The sequence below is a fragment of the Thermobia domestica genome, unplaced genomic scaffold (assembly GCF_964235325.1).
Source record: "Thermobia domestica unplaced genomic scaffold, izTheDome1.hap1.1 HAP1_SCAFFOLD_1769, whole genome shotgun sequence".
NCBI classification, from domain to species: domain Eukaryota; kingdom Metazoa; phylum Arthropoda; class Insecta; order Zygentoma; family Lepismatidae; genus Thermobia; species Thermobia domestica.
In genome coordinates, this window is record NW_027657479.1 from 1 (window position 1) to 27,294 (window position 27,294).

A 27,294-nucleotide genomic window follows, 5' to 3' on the forward strand; every position below is an offset into this window, starting at 1 on the left:
ACAAGGACCGTTTGAAATGAAAAATCTTGAAGAAGATTTTTACTTAGAGCTTGTGTACTTGGTAACAGCCTTCGTACCCTCACTTACAGCGTGCTTGGCAAGTTCACCAGGCAAAAGAAGGCGCACAGCTGTTTGGATTTCCCGGCTGGTGATAGTTGACCGCTTATTGTAATGGGCCAAACGAGAAGCTTCAGCAGCAATACGCTCGAAGATGTCATTAACAAAGCTGTTCATGATACTCATAGCTTTGCTAGATATGCCAGTGTCAGGATGCACTTGCTTCAAAACTTTGTAGATGTAAATGGCATAGCTCTCCTTCCTCCTCCTCTTCTTCTTCTTATCTCCCTTGGAGATATTCTTTTGGGCTTTACCAGCCTTCTTTGCAGCCTTTCCGCTAGTTTTTGGTGGCATGATGACTCACTCGTTCAGCAAAATTAGATGTGTCCGCCGATTTATCGACTTCATTTAAATTACAGTACGTGTTTCAATTCGCGCCAACTGCCTTGCTTTTCATTTGATGCACTCGGGTGCACGCTTGAAGTAGTAACAAAACTGACTTGATTCATGGGAGGCCGCAATTTTTCCTCTCATCTTATTACGAAAGAATATTGAACAATGTCTGGTCGCGGCAAAGGTGGAAAAGTCAAGGGAAAGAGCAAGTCCCGCTCCAGCAGGGCTGGCCTTCAATTCCCAGTAGGCAGAATCCATCGTCTTTTGCGAAAGGGTAACTATGCCGAACGAGTTGGTGCTGGCGCTCCCGTGTATTTGGCTGCAGTCATGGAATACCTGGCAGCTGAAGTTCTTGAGTTGGCAGGCAACGCTGCTCGTGACAACAAGAAGACTAGGATTATTCCACGTCATCTGCAGTTAGCTATCCGTAACGACGAGGAATTAAACAAGTTGTTGTCTGGAGTTACAATCGCTCAGGGTGGTGTTTTGCCCAACATTCAAGCTGTACTTCTGCCCAAGAAAACTGAGAAGAAGGCATAAATGTAAGACCTATATCTCATACAAATCGGCCCTTATGAGGGCCACAAACCCCTTTATAGAGGAGATTTACGATTGAAATGAATTGTTTTCGATATACAGACTCATCAAAAGTGTCTGAGATAGTTGCTTAGTGTCATTCGAAATTCTCGCTGCTATTCGATTAATTAGTATGTGTAGTCGTCGATCGTAATTGAAGCCCATAGGAAGTCACACTATCTTTAGAATACTCCAAACAGCGATGTGCTTAGTTCCCACTACATTATTAATTATAAGATCATTACCTTTTGTATTGTCGCTAGCTACATTTTTTTGATATTTGCGTACATCGGGCTCATATTACCCAGAGGACAGGACAGTCGAGCCCAGATTCTCAGCAATGGAAGAAAACCTCATACCACATATTCTCATGTACTTCATGCTAGACAAAGGAATTTCCAACATTCTTAAAGCACTCATGTTTCTCTCTTGCGTTGGCTTGGCTGAAATTACTCTGTTCAATATGTTCTCGACATTTATTATTGTTCATTACTATGCCCCAATGACATCATGAACAGAGCGGATCAAAAAACTTTCCTAAATTTCTTTTGCAACATAGTAATGACATTAAATGCACACTTAAGTACGATTTATTCTTTGCAAGGTCGATATTCATATTTGTGTGATATGTGTTATATGTATATGGTTTGTAATACGCAACTACTCTTATTCTCTGATCTCAGAACTCATTTGCTACTGTGCCCAACGAGCGAGCCTAGGTTTCTTGTAACTACTGCCTTTCTTTAGTAAATAATGTGAAGTATACAATGCATTAACCTACATCTCATATTTGTATTACTCTTTATTTTACTAACCCGCTACGAAGTGTCATTAATTTACATGTAAATCACAATAGACACTACCGCAAAAGAAAAAAATCGAACCCAAGACCACGTAAACAAGATAAAGGACAAGATTCAGGTTTCTAACGCATTATTCGCCCCTCACAGCACAGTATAGAAGTTGTATAAGCCTCTATACGTACATCCTACTGTCAGAACAGAAATTCCGACTTGCGTTTCGCATCTCTCATGCTCGCTACTTCCAACAAATCGCCAATTTCCAACCAGAACCCCTTCTCCAGCATTAATACTGCTACATATGAATACGTATACATGAACGTACATAATGTAAAAAAAAACGTATGATTTTCTCAAATTAATCTCTCTACGTCTGTAATTTTGTGTGCATCAAAAGGCTTTAATGTAGTTACACGAATTCTTATAATCTAACAGAAAATCGCACAAAGTAAATCTTTCCCTTTATATAAATTTGTTGGCTCTGAAAAGAGCCGTTTATGCCAATTTTATATCCAAAATAGGAGGAACCCCAACTTAACCTCCGAAACCGTACAGGGTTCTTCCTTGCCTCTTCAAGGCATACACAACATCCATAGCTGTCACTGTCTTCCTCTTGGCGTGTTCTGTGTATGTAACAGCATCTCTGATTACGTTCTCCAGGAATACTTTCAATACTCCTCGGGTCTCTTCATAAATGAGACCAGAGATACGCTTCACACCACCACGGCGAGCAAGACGCCTAATAGCGGGTTTGGTGATACCCTGGATGTTGTCACGAAGAACTTTACGGTGGCGCTTGGCACCTCCTTTGCCAAGACCCTTGCCTCCTTTTCCACGTCCTGTCATTTCGATATGTTACTGCTTCGCTCACCACACACGAGAAATACAAGCCCAAGCAGCCCAAGACTCGTGGTTTTGTTCCTTCGATCATGCAGGGAAAGCACGGAGGAAAAACACAAAACGTGTCTAAGCCAATGAGAACTGTCCTTTTCGACTGACTTTATCCAATGAGAAATAGCTTGATTTAACGGTTTTGCTCTTTATATAACTTGACTTCATTCAGCGCGCAATTATTTGAAACAAGTCGTGACAGTTGCAATGGCACGTACCAAGCAGACAGCTAGGAAATCTACTGGAGGCAAAGCTCCTCGAAAGCAGCTTGCCACCAAAGCTGCAAGAAAGAGTGCTCCAGCTACCGGTGGAGTGAAAAAGCCCCATCGTTACAGGCCTGGTACTGTGGCTCTCCGAGAAATTCGTCGTTACCAGAAGAGCACTGAATTGCTCATCCGCAAGCTGCCCTTCCAACGACTCGTCCGAGAAATTGCACAAGATTTCAAGACAGATCTTCGCTTCCAAAGCTCAGCTGTCATGGCTTTACAGGAGGCAAGTGAAGCTTACCTTGTAGGGCTTTTCGAAGACACCAACTTGTGTGCTATTCACGCAAAGAGAGTCACAATCATGCCTAAGGACATTCAGCTTGCTCGCCGCATCCGTGGGGAACGTGCTTAAGTTTGAAGTTCTGGCACTGAGTTCAAAAACGGTCCTTTTTAGGACCAATACACTACTTAGAGATGCTGTTATCCTAACAAGGATCTTGTCCATACTTGTTATCTTTTTTTTTAAATTCTCACGCCGTATGTTGCATAGTTAATACATCTACCTTCGTTTTCCTCTCGTTTCGTATATCATCCTATCTTTCAAGTATATTCTTTAGTTTTCCCCTATGTTTACCGATTGATTATCTTCGTTTTATGTGGTCAAGGATTCGATTTTGCCATATGTTGCATAAGTTAACTTCGATTCAACCACTGTTTGCCCTTCTCAACGTTATTAATCTCATAGAACTCGCAGGCGAAATATGTACTTCTTCCAAGGTAGCAAAAGTAATATTTTCTCAGAGGTCGCTGCTGTTGAATGCAAACGTTAAACTAAACTTTCTTTAAGTGTCTGTTTGTACTTAACATCAGTTCAATTGTACACCTACATTTCTGCTGGTGTTACTATTTTTCTTTATAGCAATATTACGAATTATAAGACGGTATCCGTGGTTATTAGCGTGTTCCCTTTTCCTAACACTTTCTCATTACACCAGTATTTCCATCATTCATTAGGCGTAATCACCCGTCTCCTTTATCATAAAAATCATAATAGTACGACGTTAAATTGAAACAGTCTACTTCACTTTCACGAGTTGTAATAAGTTCGAACATTTCTTTCACCCCAGCCTTGAAAAGAGTTGATTTTAGTTTAGTGTCCCTTTCAGCAGCAAGGCTGTTTCAAACGTGGACCTACTTATTAACGTGCAATGCGAAACATTTGAGCTCCCACCGAGAATCGAACCCAGTCAGCCTGCAAAAGTTTTTCTAACAAATGCATTAAGTGCGTTTTCTGTACTGTTTCGCTACTTGAAGATAGGAACAAGGAAAAAGTAAGTGATCACAAATTGACATTACGTAATGTGTTCCCCATTTTTTTTCGAGTACACCATTCTTGACACCCGTGAAAGCTTTCTTTCCCCACCCTCAATTCCCCTCTGTTATAAAGCACTTACATCAAGAAGTGCTTCGGTTAAAAAGAAAACTCAAAGTCCCTTGCGTGTATACTATACATTGCTATGAATGAACATGTGATAATGATAGGAAAAGCACAATTTTACTCTTCTCAAAGTATTTGATGGCTCTAAAAAGAGCCGTTTTAAAATGTCAGATGATTTACTGACACATTTACTTCTTCTTTGGTGCAGCCTTCTTAGCACTTTTCGGTTTTGCTGTAGCCTTCTTTGGCTTCGGGGCCTTTGGCTTCTTGGGAGTTTTTGCCTTCTTCACTTTAGATGGTGATTTCTTAGGTTTGGGAGCAGCAGCCTTTTTCTTTTCACCAGTCTTCTTGGGACGTTTAGCTGCTGGCTTTTTCGCAGGCTTCTTCTCCTTTGATGCTGATCGTTTCGCCTTGGTTGAAGATCCACCTTCAGGCTTCTCCTTCAGCGATGAAGCACTAAGCTTAAACGATCCAGATGCACCTTTTCCCTTGGTCTGAACCAAAGACCCAGAAGCAACTGCACTTCTCAAGTATTTCTTGATAAATGGAGCAAGCTTCTCGGCATCCACTTTGTAGTTCTGAGAGATGTATTTCTTAATAGCTTGCAGTGAACTTCCTCCCTTTCCTTCAAATTCTTGATGGCGTTGTTCACCATTTCTGATGTTCTTGGATGAGAAGGTGTTGTTTTTGGTTTCTTAGGCTTTGCAGACTTCTTAGGAGAAGCCTGTGCCGGGGCTGCAGGTGCTGATGCCGTATCTGCCATTGCTTTCTGCAATAAACTCAACGATACTGAAGAATGAAATTTTCGCTGGCAGGCAGCGTTGAGTTTGGTTACGGAGCGCGGACCGGATAGAAAGCACTTGCTGAGGCGGGCTGAGGTAAACAGAAGTTCGTAGTTGCCACAACGATAAGTGTGTTTCCTTCTATTTTGATAAACGATTTTTTTCAGGTATTCAATGAATGCACCAGATCCTATTCTTCCTTACTGGCTAGAAGAAACTTTATTCCACATAACTCAAAAGGCATTTGTTTTTATTCGCTTTTCTATTTTATGTTTCAGTCATTGCTAAGTCGGTCACACTACTTTTTCACCCTCCTTGTGCTTATAATTTTCATAATTTAACATGGAAATACTTATCAATAAATAATTATATTACCATGGTAATTAACTTCAATCCTTCCTGTGATTATACGCAAAGTACCATCTTCGTACTGCTTACTATAGTTCAATGAAGGGAATCTATAAAGTAACGCGTGTCGCACACATCTGCCTTGCAAACTCCCTGGCCTACTTCCAATGTATAGACTTTTATTTCAAATCCTGATTTAATTTCATAATTTTCTGTAGATTTTAACATTTTATTACCCAGCTTCTTAATACGAATGACAATCAAGCCTAAATATTTATTCCCTTTAACTTTATTTTTCTTTTTTATTTTGTGCCTTGTTTCATATTTGTTCTTACGTTAGCAATTAACGCACTTACCGTAGTTATGTATGAACAGGTTGTTTCTATATTTATTTTATTCCAAATAAATTAAATATATATACGGATTATTTTATGGTAGTTGATATTTTCTGTTGTTTCCTACGTGAATTGAGGAAACGCACGGACTTTCGCCTAATTCTTGTGCTACTTTCATATGTCTGTATCTGTCGAATGCTGTCGATCTGTCGAAATGTGTATTACTATCTGTCGATTCATCGAGTGAACTGAATTCGTTAACCATTTCACCAGGCGCGCATGCATTTTTTTTTTCTTCTAAGGGATCCAAGCTTCGGGGGGCAAGGTTCCAATACTACAAGCCACTATGTCTATATACTATTATTCTGCATTCGAAAACACGATAAATATTCCACTTACTTTTTCACAAAAACATGATACAGACAGAGTACAGATGAAGTGTAAGATCAGATTTATATTGATGATACATCAATATTTTCCCTGTTAATAACTACATTTAATGAGAAAGTCTGCAAATGTATGTTCACTTAGGAACTTTTGCGAGGAGTCCGCACCCGGTGGACACCCCGTGAGTACGCCTCTGCACTTGACTATACTTCGAATTATACTGCAAACAGTTGTATTTTAGTTTCCCCGTTTAGTTCATCGATATCATTAACACAAAGAAAATAGATGTTATAGATGCGTATTCTCAGTTCTCGCTTTATATCCGGACGTCTGCAAAAATCTACTCCTTTTCTTTCTTTCACGCATCCACCAAACTAACAATGATTTGTATTATAATATTTGCGCATAAAATGTATATCTCATACCTTCCATGTTCTCAAGTATTCATAGACAAAAACGGTTACTTTCTGCGAACAAATTGTCCAAACACAGTGCAAATGTCATCTATAGATTGTCCTGGTTCCGTCTGCGTGTACATAACAATGCGTCATAATCATACATTGCACATTAAGGATATCAATTAATCTTCCCAAATTCCTAGATATGCCTGGCAAAAGTTCCGCGTGTTGTAAGGATATTACATTTGTACTACCGACAAGGTGGTATCTTCCAACATTGAAGTTCAATAAACCCCAAATGTGTCGGATATAGTATTTGATTTCTTGTCTCATTGTTTGCGTCAGAGATGTCTTCTCAAGTTAGGATTTACGATACATACAGGATGAGTTGTATATATTGTTGCTGCCAGCTCTATATTAATCCCATATTTGTAAACGAATAAAAACAGTATTCTAATTATAACAATGTGCTCACAATTAATTTTATTCTTAATTGTTATACGTATTGTTGATTAAAAATGAAAATGTTGCTAAGTGAATTTTATTAATATTTTCTGTTGCGTGATATAGGAAGTGAGTGAAATATTGGAGGAATATAGTGTGCGTAGCAGATGATGTGCAGTGGCTTTGGATCGCCTGTGATAAGGTAAGGCATTTGCTATTTTAATTAACACATTTTATATACTGTAATCCTAATTATTTTTATGTGAATGTGCTTACTACTTGTGTATTCAGTGGGACCGATGTTTTAATATGTATGGTCAAGCAGTGTCGAGCCTGGTCAGTGTGTGGATAGGTGACCATTTTTTGTAAATCGATAACATTTAACTTTGTAAACACGGATGAAGTAGAAGTATATTTATTTTATTTTTTACCTCAAATATGTAGGACACTTCTCCTTTGTACATCAATTATTATTATTAGTTCAACTTGTTTACAAGTTAAATGAAAAGAATAGTCGTTATCGTGTGATGATTGTGCTCATTAGGCTAAAGAAGACTCGTGATAAGAAAGAAAAGAAGAACGGTGCTCAAGTTTCGTCACAGCATATTCTCAAAAATTTACAGGCAAAATTCAGTGTTCTGCATGAAAAGGCATATTTGTACGAAAAAAAAAAAAAATTCTGCAGACGACAGAATTAAATAAAGTAATACACATGTATTTTAGAGTTACTGGTGTAAAATCATTACAAGTGCTTTGCCAGGTGGCCAATAAAAAGCACGAATACTATTTAAGGGAGCCAAAACAGGAGAAAGCTGGGGGCCTGAGCGATAGCAAGAATGTGCGTCCAAAGTGAACAGGAGCGAAGGCGACGCGGGTATACGTATAAGCAAGGGTAGTGGAAACCAGTTAGTTTTCGAGTTTCAATAGCACTTGTCATGCATCCATACTAGTAGCGCCCCGCTTGTAAACATTAAGTACACTATGCAAGAATACACCGCCGGTGGAAAATAGTACCTAATACAGTTATCTTTCATATATACTGACTTATTTTACAGTAGTAACCCAACACTAGTAAACGTAAAATAAAAGTGTATAACTTTATATTTAATTCTATCGCCTGGCTTAGTTTTTCACCTGTAAGATGTACTTATTTAGAGCAAGTTTCTTAACTAGCAAATTAAACCGAGAACCACAGCAACCATATATATATTCTTATGATGTACTTTTCTTTGAGTGGTGTTCTCTGTCTATTCAATAACATTTTCTCAGTTTAATGCTAGCAAAAAACAAAACAAAATCAAAGTGTTTCTATATAAATTTAGTTCACCGTGTTGTAATATCACATGGAATTGAAAAACGAATAGTCGAACCTCTGCTATCTCGATCAAACTTCTCAGGATGATATACTGACTTACCGCAGAAGTTCGACTGAATACGTTTCTCAGTTCCATGGGAGAACCTGGAGAAGCAAAAGCCTGCGCAACGGAAAATACTAAATAAACTTGTAGAGCAGGTCAAGATGTATCATCATGCCAAGTTTCATTCAGATCAGAGAAGTTTGGCTGCAGCCATTTTCATTACAAAGCACAAAATGGATGGTCCCTAACCTCGAGAATCTTCACAATTGTCGACGAGTTGAACTGCACTCATCTGATCAAAATCAAACTTAAAATGGCAGTTCACTTTCAACTGTTAAATAATATGATATGCAGGCTTCTGCTTTCCTAGTTACAGTCTATCCACTGTGGTATGCATATTAGTAGAAATGTGAGAGTGCATATTTATTAAAGATTTGCTTCAAAAAGCGATGAAAGACATAGGCATTCCCGCGGGCGGTGATAACAAGATGCCGGAAAACGAACAAGCAGAAAGAATATGGGCTGAAGAAGTGTAAACGACGACGCGGCGGCCCGTAAAGGTGTTGCCGTCCTATTAAATGAATAATATCAAAAGAAAGAAAAAAAAAGTAAAAAATTTCGCGCTCGTAATCAAGACAGAAAGCAACTAAAGGAAATCTTTGTTTTACGTCCCACGTTATGCCGCTTAGGCTAAAAGAGGCGCTGATTATGAGAAATGATTGAAATGGTGGTGGAATGAAGAAAGTGGGAGGAAACGGGAGAACCCCGCGGTAACCCACCGCACATAGTTTTTGTCCACCATAAAGTTAACTTGGCGGGGGCTCAAGACAGAAAGACGGTTGGAAAAACAAATAAACGATGTTCCATCCCGTAAAAATGTTGGCGACCTATGAAATCAATATTTTTTCTTAAAGAAAAAAAAAAGAATTAAAAAGAGAAAAAAAGGTCAAAATTTCGCGCTCGCTTCGCTCGCGATCAGCAGAGAAAAGAGGACGTGACGCACCCCTAAAAGTGTTGGCGACCGATTGAATAAATATTGTGGGTAAAAAAAAAAAAAAAAAAGTCAAAAATTTCGCGCTCGCTTCGCTCGCGATCAGCACAGAAAGAAGGACGTGACGCGCCCCTAAAGGTGTTGGCAACCGATTCAATACATATTGTCGGTAAAAAAAAAAAAAAAAAAAAACGCTCGCTTCGCTCGCGATCGACATGAAAAAGGCAACGACGTGACGCCCCGTAAAATTGTCGGCGACCTATTCAATCAATATATTCGGTTGAAAAACAAAGTCAAAAGTTTCCCAATCGCTTCCCTGCCGATCGACATAAAAAAAAAGGCAACCCCTTCACCTCTCCTTATGCATTCATCAGTAAACATACAACCATAGATCACAATACCACTCACATCACCTATCAGTTCTCCACGTCCATCAAGATCCAATCATCGCCCTGGCCCTTTATGATGATACACAACATTACATGTTATTGTGTGCATTGCCCCGCGTTACAATACATGACCAAAAAAAAAAGAGAAAAAGAGCTGCACTGCCTTCAGTGTAGACATGTTCGTATTCGTAGAAAATGATTTTAGGTACACGATAGTACAGTAATCTATCTTCACATGCTTCAGATGTGAACGATACCTACACATGAAGAGGGCTCCCGAGGTTTCCTTTTCCAATAGGATGGAGCTCCACCACACTTGCAGAATGACGAGAAGTTATGTTAATAAATATATCCCAGAGTGTTTCGTAACTCGCCCTTGGTCCTAATGATGAAGCGTTCTTCAGATGGCCCCGATGTCTCCACACATGATACTATGCGACTTCTTTTCACGAGGCTCTCAAAGATCACGTTTGTGTCCTAACATTCTCTGCAGATATGACACAGCTGCGATAGCGGATCACAGAAGCCTTTCCTCTCCTTACAAGAGACGTGTTCATTCGAGCATGGGAGTAATTCGACTATCGATCAAATATCTCCCGTGTCACGATAGTAGTCACTTTCAATTCTTCTAACGAAGGTAAGAAAAAATGCTATACAAACTTCCTTTCGGTATATAAAGGATTAGGGGCCCAGAGAATATTTTCTTTCAAGAGGATACATTCTTTTTCGAACACCCTGTATATAGATCCTCTAATTATAACTGCAAACAAAATGTTGATTTTGCAATTGCTTCCATGAGAGAAAATTCTGTGCACTTTCTTTCTGAAGGGCCGGGCCTAAACGTTTTCCTTAATCATTAAATTTAGTAGTTATCTACAATTACATAGTTTTCCATTGTTCTCAAAATAAAGATTTTTCTCTATGAATTGTTGAATGTTGCTAGGGATATTGAAGTAATTCTTTTTAGTGTTTTTTTCTTTACAATAATGTACTGAACGCCTGCATTAAGGAAGTTCGTGTGTCCATCTTGCAAAATGTTTCGTCTTTTTTCATGCCCACTAAGATAAATATTCATTTTGCTCTTTTCTCCGTATGCAAACCACATTTCTTAAAGGCAACATTTTCATACAAATGTAGTACTAAAAACTTCTAATTGGCAACATCTGGGCTGCGAAGAGGAAAAAGAAAGAAATCTCGTACGTATTCGCGCGCAATTCGGAATTAGCCAATGAAAAGCACAAAAGCGGCCACCATCTCTCTCTCTTTCTTATTAACGGTTTTGTACTTTCTGCAGTTCTATCAGTGCTGCTAACCTCTTACTATATCATTGAATATGTATGTTTATATATATATATATATATATATATATATATATATATATATATATATATATATATATATATATATATATATATATATATATTACAAAAAATCATACTACTACGGAATAATATTAAATGCCTGTAAACCCTCATTTCTGTTTGCACTTTCTGTTACACTACCTTCCCCGAACTTCTTTCAAGTTATTAAGTGCAGAACGGGGAGTTATACATATTTACTTGCGCTTTCACAATATCTGCACATTGTGTAATAATAGGAGACGTATAAAATAAAACTATATACTAATACGTATATATATATATATATATATATATATATATATATATATATATATATATATATATATATATATATATATATACAGTACACATTCCACTATCCGAGGCTTTCCTTTTCTTTTCTTGCTGACGATAAATTACGCTCTTAGAAATGTTGTCTGAAAACAATAAGAATATGTGCAAAAAATACAATCAGAGGTAGAGGTCTTTAACAGGAACTAAGCAAGGGAGTTGAAAAATTTTTTATGCATGTAAAAAATATAGACATGAACCAACTTGTGAAATAAAAAGACCAGAAAACTACTCTTTCTAAATTATGTGTAAACTTTTTACCGAAAACGAAAGTTGCACGAAAGACTTTTTGTCCCTTTTTTGGCCTCCGGTGCTTGGGGTCCCTGGTTCAATCCCAGCTCGTGCCGTGTGAACTTTGTCGTGCATAAAGACCGTGCTCATGGGTTTTCTCGGGTTTCTCCCGTTTCCTCCCACTTTCTTCATTCAGTACTCATCATCACCGTCTCCTTTAGCGTAACCGGTATAAGTATGCGACGTAAATCTAAAGATTTCATTTCATTTCCCTTTTCTGCTCATACTGCTGATTATGCGCGATTATGCCAACATCCAACTCCGCGGATAATCGTGCGATTACTGTATATACAACTAATACAGATACGTAATTACATTATCAGTTACAGTATCGGTTTTTATTTACTAATTTGCCTCACTTTATTTGCATCCCTGCAGTAAATAATTCTTATCGATAATAGTTAAAATGTATATTACATTTTAGTGCTTCACGACTGAATGATCATCTGCCTTACGTTATCTCGCAGCTGAAGAGGATGCTACACTGAAAACTACCTTGCGTTATAAAGGGTAAGTGAAACATATCTTAAAAATATCTTTCATACATTTCATTGTGTACATTAAAGAATGTAAGTTTGCCTTTTTCCTGTAATCAATACTTAATAAAGGATTTATTTTTATTTATTTATATACAATTTCATACGTGGTTCGTGATAGTAAACTCGATAGGACATAGTGGCACTATGAACATCCGAATCACTCATCATTCGAACATTCAAATATTTATTCGAATATTAGTATATTCCAAGTAATGTTAACGACGTTAATATGCTTGCCTTTATAGTTAATAATGTCAATTCTTACTTAAAACATACTTCCTTAACAGGACATTGAAGAAAAGGTAGTTGCCAACGGCCATACCATGCTGAATATACCGGTTCTCGTCCGATCACCGAAGTCAAGCAGCATCGGGCCTGGTCAGTACTTGGATGGGTGACCGCCTGGGAACACCAGGTGCTGTTGGCATCTCTTTTTCAAATTTCATTATCCTTCAAGTACGAAAATACTAGAAACATTAATTTTATAGTACTTTCAAGAGATAATTTATCAACATTATTTCATAGCGATTAATCGATATTCTAAGCGTTATACCCACTATTTCTTACACTAACAGCCTGTTTATTTGCACGGCACATTAAAATAACCTGATTTCCGATCCGTGTGCACCTACTACTATACTTAACACGGAATGTATTACCACTTTTTAAAAGTAAATTATTATGACTAAGTGTAGATCTCCGGCGAGTAAATGCCTTTCGTATACAAGCACGACACATCTCCGCTATGTGCTTTACTTTTTTACTAACAGCATATAGAAATTGGATTTCAAGGTGTTTCTACATAACAGAATGAAGCAAATTTCGTGATTTAACTCTTTCGAATAATGTGTTGGTCCTGACAAGGACCGTTTGAAATGAAAAATCTTGAAGAAGATTTTTACTTAGAGCTTGTGTACTTGGTAACAGCCTTCGTACCCTCACTTACAGCGTGCTTGGCAAGTTCACCAGGCAAAAGAAGGCGCACAGCTGTTTGGATTTCCCGGCTGGTGATAGTTGACCGCTTATTGTAATGGGCCAAACGAGAAGCTTCAGCAGCAATACGCTCGAAGATGTCATTAACAAAGCTGTTCATGATACTCATAGCTTTGCTAGATATGCCAGTGTCAGGATGCACTTGCTTCAAAACTTTGTAGATGTAAATGGCATAGCTCTCCTTCCTCCTCCTCTTCTTCTTCTTATCTCCCTTGGAGATATTCTTTTGGGCTTTACCAGCCTTCTTTGCAGCCTTTCCGCTAGTTTTTGGTGGCATGATGACTCACTCGTTCAGCAAAATTAGATGTGTCCGCCGATTTATCGACTTCATTTAAATTACAGTACGTGTTTCAATTCGCGCCAACTGCCTTGCTTTTCATTTGATGCACTCGGGTGCACGCTTGAAGTAGTAACAAAACGGGGAACCTACTCCCTCATCGCAGCCCGTCTCCTCTTCTCCCTCGGTACAGCAGACTTCGCCAGACTACAACAAAATGGCCCTCCAAATGATCCAATCAGTGACTCAGAGACAGTCCACCGCTTTTACTTCAGCACGTCATTCATCTTCAGAAGCACATAACAACGAGTTTCAGCTACCCAAGAGAACTTGTAAACCATCTACCGAACCTGTTACACCAATTCCTACCTCCAACACATTTGCGGCCCTTGCTGGAGCTGAGAACACTCCCGAACCGATGGATGCCACTGGCGAATCTTCCAAGACCTGGCTATACATCTACAACTGTCCGTACTCTCGGGGCTACGACCTCATAGCTAAGATGCAAAAACAATGTAAAGAAACGCCCACCTTTCGTTTCATGAAAGGTTTTCTCAAGATCAAATGCACTCTTCAAGAAGACTTCCAAGCTATCCAAGATTTCTGCTCTGCTGAAAACCTTGAGTACGCCACAGAAATACAAAAGAAGAAAGATGTCATTAAAGCAGTGATTCGCCACTTACCTCTAGACACGGCTGTGGATGCCATAATTTCCGAGCTGAAGGAAAAAGGCTATCCAGTCCTTTCCATCATTCAACTGTCCAAGCGGAACGCTCACGAACCGTCGGGGAAAACTTTGTTCCCCCTTTTTCTAGTGATAATGAGGAAAACACTCAGGGCCAACTCCTTTTTTAAAGAAGATCTCCTCCTCCATATGAAGATTAAAGTAGAGCCATATCACTCCAAAGCCTATCTACAGTGCTACAAATGCCAGCGTTTTGGCCATGGCCAAAGCACATGCCAAGCGCAACCAAGATGTGTCAAGTGCGCCGGTAACCACTGGACTTTTGCTTGTGAAAAAAGGGACACATTAACGTCTGCTAAATGCGTCAATTGCACGGGAGATCACCCCGCCAACTACTCAGGATGCCCTAAAATTCAACGCCTTCTCCAGGGGAAAAACGGTAAGACCCCTGCATCTGAAACGACGGACACTTCCACGACCCCATCAACCATGAAGCCAACCAAGACTTTTTCCAGTACAGACGACCGGACCTCCTGGCCTCCTCTTCCGAAGAAAGATACACCTCCTTCAGCACCAGAAGACACTGCCGCAACCTCCTTCAAAGATTTTCTTCAAATATTGAAGGACTTTGAACTATTCAGACTACTCCCTCTCCTCAAGAAGTATACGCCGAAATTGAAAGAAGAAAAAGACATGTTCAACAAGCTGTCAATCTTCATTGACATGCTTAGTGAATTCTTTAATTAACCACGACCTTTCCATACATACAGGACCACACCCTTATGAGGGCCACTCCAGGCTGCCTCATTGGTCATCGCCGCTGCCAATCAGGACTCTTCCAAGCTTCCAGTGCTAATACTCTCTCATCAGCAACGACCAGACTCACAGCTCCCCAGGCACTATACAGGACTTCTACCAGACTCCACATTCCCTGGCGATCAGCGACAGTGGCTGATTTGGTCATCACTTCACATGCCGTTACTTCAAATGGATTATCATCTCATATAAGAGGCAGGGGCTTCTAGCCCGGTACTCACACTCGACCAACTTGTCATGTTAACCTGTGGACCTGTGGAGGCCGCAATTTTTCCTCTCATCTTATTACGAAAGAATATTGAACAATGTCTGGTCGCGGCAAAGGTGGAAAAGTCAAGGGAAAGAGCAAGTCCCGCTCCAGCAGGGCTGGCCTTCAATTCCCAGTAGGCAGAATCCATCGTCTTTTGCGAAAGGGTAACTATGCCGAACGAGTTGGTGCTGGCGCTCCCGTGTATTTGGCTGCAGTCATGGAATACCTGGCAGCTGAAGTTCTTGAGTTGGCAGGCAACGCTGCTCGTGACAACAAGAAGACTAGGATTATTCCACGTCATCTGCAGTTAGCTATCCGTAACGACGAGGAATTAAACAAGTTGTTGTCTGGAGTTACAATCGCTCAGGGTGGTGTTTTGCCCAACATTCAAGCTGTACTTCTGCCCAAGAAAACTGAGAAGAAGGCATAAATGTAAGACCTATATCTCATACAAATCGGCCCTTATGAGGGCCACAAACCCCTTTATAGAGGAGATTTACGATTGAAATGAATTGTTTTCGATATACAGACTCATCAAAAGTGTCTGAGATAGTTGCTTAGTGTCATTCGAAATTCTCGCTGCTATTCGATTAATTAGTATGTGTAGTCGTCGATCGTAATTGAAGCCCATAGGAAGTCACACTATCTTTAGAATACTCCAAACAGCGATGTGCTTAGTTCCCACTACATTATTAATTATAAGATCATTACCTTTTGTATTGTCGCTAGCTACATTTTTTTGATATTTGCGTACATCGGGCTCATATTACCCAGAGGACAGGACAGTCGAGCCCAGATTCTCAGCAATGGAAGAAAACCTCATACCACATATTCTCATGTACTTCATGCTAGACAAAGGAATTTCCAACATTCTTAAAGCACTCATGTTTCTCTCTTGCGTTGGCTTGGCTGAAATTACTCTGTTCAATATGTTCTCGACATTTATTATTGTTCATTACTATGCCCCAATGACATCATGAACAGAGCGGATCAAAAAACTTTCCTAAATTTCTTTTGCAACATAGTAATGACATTAAATGCACACTTAAGTACGATTTATTCTTTGCAAGGTCGATATTCATATTTGTGTGATATGTGTTATATGTATATGGTTTGTAATACGCAACTACTCTTATTCTCTGATCTCAGAACTCATTTGCTACTGTGCCCAACGAGCGAGCCTAGGTTTCTTGTAACTACTGCCTTTCTTTAGTAAATAATGTGAAGTATACAATGCATTAACCTACATCTCATATTTGTATTACTCTTTATTTTACTAACCCGCTACGAAGTGTCATTAATTTACATGTAAATCACAATAGACACTACCGCAAAAGAAAAAAATCGAACCCAAGACCACGTAAACAAGATAAAGGACAAGATTCAGGTTTCTAACGCATTATTCGCCCCTCACAGCACAGTATAGAAGTTGTATAAGCCTCTATACGTACATCCTACTGTCAGAACAGAAATTCCGACTTGCGTTTCGCATCTCTCATGCTCGCTACTTCCAACAAATCGCCAATTTCCAACCAGAACCCCTTCTCCAGCATTAATACTGCTACATATGAATACGTATACATGAACGTACATAATGTAAAAAAAAACGTATGATTTTCTCAAATTAATCTCTCTACGTCTGTAATTTTGTGTGCATCAAAAGGCTTTAATGTAGTTACACGAATTCTTATAATCTAACAGAAAATCGCACAAAGTAAATCTTTCCCTTTATATAAATTTGTTGGCTCTGAAAAGAGCCGTTTATGCCAATTTTATATCCAAAATAGGAGGAACCCCAACTTAACCTCCGAAACCGTACAGGGTTCTTCCTTGCCTCTTCAAGGCATACACAACATCCATAGCTGTCACTGTCTTCCTCTTGGCGTGTTCTGTGTATGTAACAGCATCTCTGATTACGTTCTCCAGGAATACTTTCAATACTCCTCGGGTCTCTTCATAAATGAGACCAGAGATACGCTTCACACCACCACGGCGAGCAAGACGCCTAATAGCGGGTTTGGTGATACCCTGGATGTTGTCACGAAGAACTTTACGGTGGCGCTTGGCACCTCCTTTGCCAAGACCCTTGCCTCCTTTTCCACGTCCTGTCATTTCGATATGTTACTGCTTCGCTCACCACACACGAGAAATACAAGCCCAAGCAGCCCAAGACTCGTGGTTTTGTTCCTTCGATCATGCAGGGAAAGCACGGAGGAAAAACACAAAACGTGTCTAAGCCAATGAGAACTGTCCTTTTCGACTGACTTTATCCAATGAGAAATAGCTTGATTTAACGGTTTTGCTCTTTATATAACTTGACTTCATTCAGCGCGCAATTATTTGAAACAAGTCGTGACAGTTGCAATGGCACGTACCAAGCAGACAGCTAGGAAATCTACTGGAGGCAAAGCTCCTCGAAAGCAGCTTGCCACCAAAGCTGCAAGAAAGAGTGCTCCAGCTACCGGTGGAGTGAAAAAGCCCCATCGTTACAGGCCTGGTACTGTGGCTCTCCGAGAAATTCGTCGTTACCAGAAGAGCACTGAATTGCTCATCCGCAAGCTGCCCTTCCAACGACTCGTCCGAGAAATTGCACAAGATTTCAAGACAGATCTTCGCTTCCAAAGCTCAGCTGTCATGGCTTTACAGGAGGCAAGTGAAGCTTACCTTGTAGGGCTTTTCGAAGACACCAACTTGTGTGCTATTCACGCAAAGAGAGTCACAATCATGCCTAAGGACATTCAGCTTGCTCGCCGCATCCGTGGGGAACGTGCTTAAGTTTGAAGTTCTGGCACTGAGTTCAAAAACGGTCCTTTTTAGGACCAATACACTACTTAGAGATGCTGTTATCCTAACAAGGATCTTGTCCATACTTGTTATCTTTTTTTTTTAAATTCTCACGCCGTATGTTGCATAGTTAATACATCTACCTTCGTTTTCCTCTCGTTTCGTATATCATCCTATCTTTCAAGTATATTCTTTAGTTTTCCCCTATGTTTACCGATTGATTATCTTCGTTTTATGTGGTCAAGGATTCGATTTTGCCATATGTTGCATAAGTTAACTTCGATTCAACCACTGTTTGCCCTTCTCAACGTTATTAATCTCATAGAACTCGCAGGCGAAATATGTACTTCTTCCAAGGTAGCAAAAGTAATATTTTCTCAGAGGTCGCTGCTGTTGAATGCAAACGTTAAACTAAACTTTCTTTAAGTGTCTGTTTGTACTTAACATCAGTTCAATTGTACACCTACATTTCTGCTGGTGTTACTATTTTTCTTTATAGCAATATTACGAATTATAAGACGGTATCCGTGGTTATTAGCGTGTTCCCTTTTCCTAACACTTTCTCATTACACCAGTATTTCCATCATTCATTAGGCGTAATCACCCGTCTCCTTTATCATAAAAATCATAATAGTACGACGTTAAATTGAAACAGTCTACTTCACTTTCACGAGTTGTAATAAGTTCGAACATTTCTTTCACCCCAGCCTTGAAAAGAGTTGATTTTAGTTTAGTGTCCCTTTCAGCAGCAAGGCTGTTTCAAACGTGGACCTACTTATTAACGTGCAATGCGAAACATTTGAGCTCCCACCGAGAATCGAACCCAGTCAGCCTGCAAAAGTTTTTCTAACAAATGCATTAAGTGCGTTTTCTGTACTGTTTCGCTACTTGAAGATAGGAACAAGGAAAAAGTAAGTGATCACAAATTGACATTACGTAATGTGTTCCCCATTTTTTTTCGAGTACACCATTCTTGACACCCGTGAAAGCTTTCTTTCCCCACCCTCAATTCCCCTCTGTTATAAAGCACTTACATCAAGAAGTGCTTCGGTTAAAAAGAAAACTCAAAGTCCCTTGCGTGTATACTATACATTGCTATGAATGAACATGTGATAATGATAGGAAAAGCACAATTTTACTCTTCTCAAAGTATTTGATGGCTCTAAAAAGAGCCGTTTTAAAATGTCAGATGATTTACTGACACATTTACTTCTTCTTTGGTGCAGCCTTCTTAGCACTTTTCGGTTTTGCTGTAGCCTTCTTTGGCTTCGGGGCCTTTGGCTTCTTGGGAGTTTTTGCCTTCTTCACTTTAGATGGTGATTTCTTAGGTTTGGGAGCAGCAGCCTTTTTCTTTTCACCAGTCTTCTTGGGACGTTTAGCTGCTGGCTTTTTCGCAGGCTTCTTCTCCTTTGATGCTGATCGTTTCGCCTTGGTTGAAGATCCACCTTCAGGCTTCTCCTTCAGCGATGAAGCACTAAGCTTAAACGATCCAGATGCACCTTTTCCCTTGGTCTGAACCAAAGACCCAGAAGCAACTGCACTTCTCAAGTATTTCTTGATAAATGGAGCAAGCTTCTCGGCATCCACTTTGTAGTTCTGAGAGATGTATTTCTTAATAGCTTGCAGTGAACTTCCTCCCCTTTCCTTCAAATTCTTGATGGCGTTGTTCACCATTTCTGATGTTCTTGGATGAGAAGGTGTTGTTTTTGGTTTCTTAGGCTTTGCAGACTTCTTAGGAGAAGCCTGTGCCGGGGCTGCAGGTGCTGATGCCGTATCTGCCATTGCTTTCTGCAATAAACTCAACGATACTGAAGAATGAAATTTTCGCTGGCAGGCAGCGTTGAGTTTGGTTACGGAGCGCGGACCGGATAGAAAGCACTTGCTGAGGCGGGCTGAGGTAAACAGAAGTTCGTAGTTGCCACAACGATAAGTGTGTTTCCTTCTATTTTGATAAACGATTTTTTTCAGGTATTCAATGAATGCACCAGATCCTATTCTTCCTTACTGGCTAGAAGAAACTTTATTCCACATAACTCAAAAGGCATTTGTTTTTATTCGCTTTTCTATTTTATGTTTCAGTCATTGCTAAGTCGGTCACACTACTTTTTCACCCTCCTTGTGCTTATAATTTTCATAATTTAACATGGAAATACTTATCAATAAATAATTATATTACCATGGTAATTAACTTCAATCCTTCCTGTGATTATACGCAAAGTACCATCTTCGTACTGCTTACTATAGTTCAATGAAGGGAATCTATAAAGTAACGCGTGTCGCACACATCTGCCTTGCAAACTCCCTGGCCTACTTCCAATGTATAGACTTTTATTTCAAATCCTGATTTAATTTCATAATTTTCTGTAGATTTTAACATTTTATTACCCAGCTTCTTAATACGAATGACAATCAAGCCTAAATATTTATTCCCTTTAACTTTATTTTTCTTTTTTATTTTGTGCCTTGTTTCATATTTGTTCTTACGTTAGCAATTAACGCACTTACCGTAGTTATGTATGAACAGGTTGTTTCTATATTTATTTTATTCCAAATAAATTAAATATATATACGGATTATTTTATGGTAGTTGATATTTTCTGTTGTTTCCTACGTGAATTGAGGAAACGCACGGACTTTCGCCTAATTCTTGTGCTACTTTCATATGTCTGTATCTGTCGAATGCTGTCGATCTGTCGAAATGTGTATTACTATCTGTCGATTCATCGAGTGAACTGAATTCGTTAACCATTTCACCAGGCGCGCATGCATTTTTTTTTTCTTCTAAGGGATCCAAGCTTCGGGGGGCAAGGTTCCAATACTACAAGCCACTATGTCTATATACTATTATTCTGCATTCGAAAACACGATAAATATTCCACTTACTTTTTCACAAAAACATGATACAGACAGAGTACAGATGAAGTGTAAGATCAGATTTATATTGATGATACATCAATATTTTCCCTGTTAATAACTACATTTAATGAGAAAGTCTGCAAATGTATGTTCACTTAGGAACTTTTGCGAGGAGTCCGCACCCGGTGGACACCCCGTGAGTACGCCTCTGCACTTGACTATACTTCGAATTATACTGCAAACAGTTGTATTTTAGTTTCCCCGTTTAGTTCATCGATATCATTAACACAAAGAAAATAGATGTTATAGATGCGTATTCTCAGTTCTCGCTTTATATCCGGACGTCTGCAAAAATCTACTCCTTTTCTTTCTTTCACGCATCCACCAAACTAACAATGATTTGTATTATAATATTTGCGCATAAAATGTATATCTCATACCTTCCATGTTCTCAAGTATTCATAGACAAAAACGGTTACTTTCTGCGAACAAATTGTCCAAACACAGTGCAAATGTCATCTATAGATTGTCCTGGTTCCGTCTGCGTGTACATAACAATGCGTCATAATCATACATTGCACATTAAGGATATCAATTAATCTTCCCAAATTCCTAGATATGCCTGGCAAAAGTTCCGCGTGTTGTAAGGATATTACATTTGTACTACCGACAAGGTGGTATCTTCCAACATTGAAGTTCAATAAACCCCAAATGTGTCGGATATAGTATTTGATTTCTTGTCTCATTGTTTGCGTCAGAGATGTCTTCTCAAGTTAGGATTTACGATACATACAGGATGAGTTGTATATATTGTTGCTGCCAGCTCTATATTAATCCCATATTTGTAAACGAATAAAAACAGTATTCTAATTATAACAATGTGCTCACAATTAATTTTATTCTTAATTGTTATACGTATTGTTGATTAAAAATGAAAATGTTGCTAAGTGAATTTTATTAATATTTTCTGTTGCGTGATATAGGAAGTGAGTGAAATATTGGAGGAATATAGTGTGCGTAGCAGATGATGTGCAGTGGCTTTGGATCGCCTGTGATAAGGTAAGGCATTTGCTATTTTAATTAACACATTTTATATACTGTAATCCTAATTATTTTTATGTGAATGTGCTTACTACTTGTGTATTCAGTGGGACCGATGTTTTAATATGTATGGTCAAGCAGTGTCGAGCCTGGTCAGTGTGTGGATAGGTGACCATTTTTTGTAAATCGATAACATTTAACTTTGTAAACACGGATGAAGTAGAAGTATATTTATTTTATTTTTTACCTCAAATATGTAGGACACTTCTCCTTTGTACATCAATTATTATTATTAGTTCAACTTGTTTACAAGTTAAATGAAAAGAATAGTCGTTATCGTGTGATGATTGTGCTCATTAGGCTAAAGAAGACTCGTGATAAGAAAGAAAAGAAGAACGGTGCTCAAGTTTCGTCACAGCATATTCTCAAAAATTTACAGGCAAAATTCAGTGTTCTGCATGAAAAGGCATATTTGTACGAAAAAAAAAAAAAATTCTGCAGACGACAGAATTAAATAAAGTAATACACATGTATTTTAGAGTTACTGGTGTAAAATCATTACAAGTGCTTTGCCAGGTGGCCAATAAAAAGCACGAATACTATTTAAGGGAGCCAAAACAGGAGAAAGCTGGGGGCCTGAGCGATAGCAAGAATGTGCGTCCAAAGTGAACAGGAGCGAAGGCGACGCGGGTATACGTATAAGCAAGGGTAGTGGAAACCAGTTAGTTTTCGAGTTTCAATAGCACTTGTCATGCATCCATACTAGTAGCGCCCCGCTTGTAAACATTAAGTACACTATGCAAGAATACACCGCCGGTGGAAAATAGTACCTAATACAGTTATCTTTCATATATACTGACTTATTTTACAGTAGTAACCCAACACTAGTAAACGTAAAATAAAAGTGTATAACTTTATATTTAATTCTATCGCCTGGCTTAGTTTTTCACCTGTAAGATGTACTTATTTAGAGCAAGTTTCTTAACTAGCAAATTAAACCGAGAACCACAGCAACCATATATATATTCTTATGATGTACTTTTCTTTGAGTGGTGTTCTCTGTCTATTCAATAACATTTTCTCAGTTTAATGCTAGCAAAAAACAAAACAAAATCAAAGTGTTTCTATATAAATTTAGTTCACCGTGTTGTAATATCACATGGAATTGAAAAACGAATAGTCGAACCTCTGCTATCTCGATCAAACTTCTCAGGATGATATACTGACTTACCGCAGAAGTTCGACTGAATACGTTTCTCAGTTCCATGGGAGAACCTGGAGAAGCAAAAGCCTGCGCAACGGAAAATACTAAATAAACTTGTAGAGCAGGTCAAGATGTATCATCATGCCAAGTTTCATTCAGATCAGAGAAGTTTGGCTGCAGCCATTTTCATTACAAAGCACAAAATGGATGGTCCCTAACCTCGAGAATCTTCACAATTGTCGACGAGTTGAACTGCACTCATCTGATCAAAATCAAACTTAAAATGGCAGTTCACTTTCAACTGTTAAATAATATGATATGCAGGCTTCTGCTTTCCTAGTTACAGTCTATCCACTGTGGTATGCATATTAGTAGAAATGTGAGAGTGCATATTTATTAAAGATTTGCTTCAAAAAGCGATGAAAGACATAGGCATTCCCGCGGGCGGTGATAACAAGATGCCGGAAAACGAACAAGCAGAAAGAATATGGGCTGAAGAAGTGTAAACGACGACGCGGCGGCCCGTAAAGGTGTTGCCGTCCTATTAAATGAATAATATCAAAAGAAAGAAAAAAAAAGTAAAAAATTTCGCGCTCGTAATCAAGACAGAAAGCAACTAAAGGAAATCTTTGTTTTACGTCCCACGTTATGCCGCTTAGGCTAAAAGAGGCGCTGATTATGAGAAATGATTGAAATGGTGGTGGAATGAAGAAAGTGGGAGGAAACGGGAGAACCCCGCGGTAACCCACCGCACATAGTTTTTGTCCACCATAAAGTTAACTTGGCGGGGGCTCAAGACAGAAAGACGGTTGGAAAAACAAATAAACGATGTTCCATCCCGTAAAAATGTTGGCGACCTATGAAATCAATATTTTTTCTTAAAGAAAAAAAAAAGAATTAAAAAGAGAAAAAAAGGTCAAAATTTCGCGCTCGCTTCGCTCGCGATCAGCAGAGAAAAGAGGACGTGACGCACCCCTAAAAGTGTTGGCGACCGATTGAATAAATATTGTGGGTAAAAAAAAAAAAAAAAAAGTCAAAAATTTCGCGCTCGCTTCGCTCGCGATCAGCACAGAAAGAAGGACGTGACGCGCCCCTAAAGGTGTTGGCAACCGATTCAATACATATTGTCGGTAAAAAAAAAAAAAAAAAAAAACGCTCGCTTCGCTCGCGATCGACATGAAAAAGGCAACGACGTGACGCCCCGTAAAATTGTCGGCGACCTATTCAATCAATATATTCGGTTGAAAAACAAAGTCAAAAGTTTCCCAATCGCTTCCCTGCCGATCGACATAAAAAAAAAGGCAACCCCTTCACCTCTCCTTATGCATTCATCAGTAAACATACAACCATAGATCACAATACCACTCACATCACCTATCAGTTCTCCACGTCCATCAAGATCCAATCATCGCCCTGGCCCTTTATGATGATACACAACATTACATGTTATTGTGTGCATTGCCCCGCGTTACAATACATGACCAAAAAAAAAAGAGAAAAAGAGCTGCACTGCCTTCAGTGTAGACATGTTCGTATTCGTAGAAAATGATTTTAGGTACACGATAGTACAGTAATCTATCTTCACATGCTTCAGATGTGAACGATACCTACACATGAAGAGGGCTCCCGAGGTTTCCTTTTCCAATAGGATGGAGCTCCACCACACTTGCAGAATGACGAGAAGTTATGTTAATAAATATATCCCAGAGTGTTTCGTAACTCGCCCTTGGTCCTAATGATGAAGCGTTCTTCAGATGGCCCCGATGTCTCCACACATGATACTATGCGACTTCTTTTCACGAGGCTCTCAAAGATCACGTTTGTGTCCTAACATTCTCTGCAGATATGACACAGCTGCGATAGCGGATCACAGAAGCCTTTCCTCTCCTTACAAGAGACGTGTTCATTCGAGCATGGGAGTAATTCGACTATCGATCAAATATCTCCCGTGTCACGATAGTAGTCACTTTCAATTCTTCTAACGAAGGTAAGAAAAAATGCTATACAAACTTCCTTTCGGTATATAAAGGATTAGGGGCCCAGAGAATATTTTCTTTCAAGAGGATACATTCTTTTTCGAACACCCTGTATATAGATCCTCTAATTATAACTGCAAACAAAATGTTGATTTTGCAATTGCTTCCATGAGAGAAAATTCTGTGCACTTTCTTTCTGAAGGGCCGGGCCTAAACGTTTTCCTTAATCATTAAATTTAGTAGTTATCTACAATTACATAGTTTTCCATTGTTCTCAAAATAAAGATTTTTCTCTATGAATTGTTGAATGTTGCTAGGGATATTGAAGTAATTCTTTTTAGTGTTTTTTTCTTTACAATAATGTACTGAACGCCTGCATTAAGGAAGTTCGTGTGTCCATCTTGCAAAATGTTTCGTCTTTTTTCATGCCCACTAAGATAAATATTCATTTTGCTCTTTTCTCCGTATGCAAACCACATTTCTTAAAGGCAACATTTTCATACAAATGTAGTACTAAAAACTTCTAATTGGCAACATCTGGGCTGCGAAGAGGAAAAAGAAAGAAATCTCGTACGTATTCGCGCGCAATTCGGAATTAGCCAATGAAAAGCACAAAAGCGGCCACCATCTCTCTCTCTTTCTTATTAACGGTTTTGTACTTTCTGCAGTTCTATCAGTGCTGCTAACCTCTTACTATATCATTGAATATGTATGTTTATATATATATATATATATATATATATATATATATATATATATATATATATATATATATATATATATATATATATATATTTTACAAAAAATCATACTACTACGGAATAATATTAAATGCCTGTAAACCCTCATTTCTGTTTGCACTTTCTGTTACACTACCTTCCCCGAACTTCTTTCAAGTTATTAAGTGCAGAACGGGGAGTTATACATATTTACTTGCGCTTTCACAATATCTGCACATTGTGTAATAATAGGAGACGTATAAAATAAAACTATATACTAATACGTATATATATATATATATATATATATATATATATATATATATATATATATATATATATATATATATATATATATATACAGTACACATTCCACTATCCGAGGCTTTCCTTTTCTTTTCTTGCTGACGATAAATTACGCTCTTAGAAATGTTGTCTGAAAACAATAAGAATATGTGCAAAAAATACAATCAGAGGTAGAGGTCTTTAACAGGAACTAAGCAAGGGAGTTGAAAAATTTTTTATGCATGTAAAAAATATAGACATGAACCAACTTGTGAAATAAAAAGACCAGAAAACTACTCTTTCTAAATTATGTGTAAACTTTTTACCGAAAACGAAAGTTGCACGAAAGACTTTTTGTCCCTTTTTTGGCCTCCGGTGCTTGGGGTCCCTGGTTCAATCCCAGCTCGTGCCGTGTGAACTTTGTCGTGCATAAAGACCGTGCTCATGGGTTTTCTCGGGTTTCTCCCGTTTCCTCCCACTTTCTTCATTCAGTACTCATCATCACCGTCTCCTTTAGCGTAACCGGTATAAGTATGCGACGTAAATCTAAAGATTTCATTTCATTTCCCTTTTCTGCTCATACTGCTGATTATGCGCGATTATGCCAACATCCAACTCCGCGGATAATCGTGCGATTACTGTATATACAACTAATACAGATACGTAATTACATTATCAGTTACAGTATCGGTTTTTATTTACTAATTTGCCTCACTTTATTTGCATCCCTGCAGTAAATAATTCTTATCGATAATAGTTAAAATGTATATTACATTTTAGTGCTTCACGACTGAATGATCATCTGCCTTACGTTATCTCGCAGCTGAAGAGGATGCTACACTGAAAACTACCTTGCGTTATAAAGGGTAAGTGAAACATATCTTAAAAATATCTTTCATACATTTCATTGTGTACATTAAAGAATGTAAGTTTGCCTTTTTCCTGTAATCAATACTTAATAAAGGATTTATTTTTATTTATTTATATACAATTTCATACGTGGTTCGTGATAGTAAACTCGATAGGACATAGTGGCACTATGAACATCCGAATCACTCATCATTCGAACATTCAAATATTTATTCGAATATTAG

The 27,294-nt window shown here is 38.6% G+C and overlaps 1 non-coding gene across 1 annotated transcript; it reads left to right on the forward strand.

The window, feature by feature from the left end:
* The first annotated feature begins 12,622 nt into the window (after positions 1–12,622).
* On the forward strand, positions 12,623–12,741 carry LOC145678049 (5S ribosomal RNA). The gene has a single exon (XR_014130184.1). It is a non-coding gene; the product is annotated as a 5S ribosomal RNA (ribosomal RNA).
* Positions 12,742–27,294: the final 14,553 nt, after the last annotated feature.